General features: G+C 38.8%; 1 non-coding gene across 1 annotated transcript; it reads right to left on the bottom strand.

Annotated features, from left to right (window-relative positions):
- Window positions 1–2,137: 2,137 nt before the first annotated feature.
- On the bottom strand, window positions 2,138–2,210 carry TRNAM-CAU (transfer RNA methionine (anticodon CAU)). The gene has a single exon. It is a non-coding gene; the product is annotated as a tRNA-Met (tRNA).
- Between the last annotated feature and the right edge of the window lie 402 nt (window positions 2,211–2,612).

Below are 2,612 nucleotides of genomic sequence, written 5' to 3'. Positions count from 1 at the left end.
AGGCTTAAAAGACCAGCAACGGCTCTTGGGCTCTGTCAGAAAACAACGTTGATAGACTTGTTCTTGTCTTGCTGCACTTATCTCTGGTCAGCGTCTTCTGCTTCTGAACTTTTGCCAAGAGAAGCCTTTGGCAGGTTGCCTAATCATACCAAGGTTGGTGATTAGACTGAAGAATTTGTGTTATGAAGAATTTGTTTTGATTTAGTTTGGACTACGCAGAGAATGAGTTAATTCTCAGCTGTTCTAATAAAATCTGTTTGTTTTGGAACTGTTTGCATCCAATACTACCTACTTGGACCTGGATCAGAACAATGGGGGGAAGGACTGACTAATCCATCCAAGGATTATTTATTTAGTTAGTGTATGGTATATCATACATGGAGTAGCAATATTTATTAATATTTCTTCTAGATTAGTAAAACACAATAAGATATAAATGTTAAAAAGATCTAGCTAGCTATTATTAATCTATGTTCAAATACCAATGTCTAGGCCATTTAACCATTGAAGTGTGGCATGGTTTATATTTTTAAAAAAAAAATCAAACGCTGGACCATTATACTGTATACCTCAGCTTACAGCTGGTCACAATGGGATCTATAGTTTGACATGGGTCCCGGCAGTCACACTGAGGGAAGGATACTACGTCTGGTGACATAAGGTATTTTGTTGCGAGCAGAAGAGTGGAGCACTTTTCTTGTGAAATATCTTTGGACACGCTCAATTGTATTAATGTCCGATATGCAGTGCGGGTTCCAGATAGATGAGCTGGATTCAATAATTGGTCTAGCAAATGTTTTGTATGCTCTGGTTAGTAGTGCAATATTACCGGAGAAGAAACTACGCAAGATTAGGTTTACAACTCTTAATGCCTTTTTGGCGATGTTGTTACAGTGGGCTTTGGCACTTAGATAATTAGATATGAGTACTCCAAGATCCTTGACAGAGTGAGGGTCATCTACAAGGCCGTGTCCACTCAGCTTGTATTTTGTGTTCTCATTCTTTTTGCCAATGTGTAAGACAGAGCATTTGTTGGTTGAGATTTGAAGTTGCCAATTGTTTGACCATTCTGACACAAAGTCTAGGTCTTTTTGAAGGGTAGCAGCATTGTTGGTGGTGTTAAATAATTTCACATCATCAGTGAAGAGAACGGAGTTGCTTATAATATGATCACAAAAGTTATTTATGTAAAGTATAAAGAGTGTTGGTCCTAGAACGCTGCCTTTGGGGACACCACTGTTAACAGGTGCAGGATTTGATAGGGCACTCCCTATTTTGACCACTTGTCTGTTTAACAGGAACGCAGCTATCCAATTATGTAGGGGTCCAGAGATGCCATAGGATTTTAGTTTTAGAAGTAGTTTGTCGTGTACCACTGAATCAAAGGCTTTACAGAAGTCTATGTAAATTACATATATTGCTTTGCCCTGATCGAGTTGTGTAGTCCATATTTTTTTGCAGTGTAGAAGTTGTAGATTACGGGATAATTTTTTTCTGAAACCAAATTATTTGTTAGAGAGTCGATTGTTTGTTTCTAAGTGGAGGGTAATGGATTGGTTTATGATTGATTCCATGACTTTGCAGGTGACGCAGCATAAAGAGATTGGTCTGTAATTTTCAACTAGGCTGGGGTCTCCCTTTTTGAAGATAGGGATGGCTGTGGCTAGTGACCATAGGTTGGGTAGGGAGCTGGTCCTGGAAGATTTTTAAAGATTATGCTTAGGGGTTCAGCTATGGTGGAGGAAAGCTTTTTTAAGCAGTATGCAGATAGTCCATTAGGTCTGATAGATAGAGATGGTTTTAGGCTGCATAATGCCTTTTCAACATTATCTTCTGTGAAATCTATTTGTGTTAGATCGTTGTGATTATCTATGGTATGACTAGGAAATGTTGGGCATGAGCCATTGCTGTTTACAAAGACTGAGCCAAAAATGTGTTAAAGAGGTTGGCTTTAATCCTATGCTTCATCATAGGATAATAAGGATAAGGATAATTTTATTTCTATACCGCCCCTCTCCCGAAGGACTCGGGGCGGTGTACAGCCAGGTAAAAACACAATACAAATATCACAATTTAAATTTAAAAATTATTAAAAGTATTACATCATTACATTCTTTACCGTTTAAAGGAAAAATTCTGCCCTCTCTGAGGCTCGAACTCAGGACCTTCAGATTATGAGACTGACGCGCTGCCTACTGCGCTAAGAAGGCACATATATTGCATCATCTTGATTTTCCTTAGAACAGAATAAAAATTGGGATAGTATGAGTTTTTGTCCAGCCTTAGGATCGAAGCCAGCTGGGTGACCTTGGGCCAGTCAGAGTCTCTCTCTCTCTCTCTCTCTCTCTCTCTCTCTCTCCCTTCCTCCCTCTCTCTCTCTGCCTTTAGAAGATGACAAGAGCAATCCATTCCCAAAATCTGCCAAGTACTGTACATTTCAGGGACTTGTTCAGGCAGTCACTGGGAGTAAGCACTGACTCATACACATTAGATTAGTGTTTGTGTCAAACTACACTATATAATCTGTGCAGATTCAGTACAGATTGGAAGTTTCATGAATAGAATAGAATAGAATAGAATAGAATAGAATAGAATAGAATAGAATAGAATAG

Source organism: Pantherophis guttatus, chromosome 2 (assembly GCF_059756535.1).
Source record: "Pantherophis guttatus breed Tessera chromosome 2, ASM5975653v1, whole genome shotgun sequence".
In the NCBI taxonomy this organism is placed as follows: Eukaryota; Metazoa; Chordata; class Lepidosauria; order Squamata; family Colubridae; genus Pantherophis; species Pantherophis guttatus.
The sequence above is the reverse complement of the archived record's forward strand: the minus strand, read 5'-3'. Positions and strand labels throughout refer to the sequence as shown.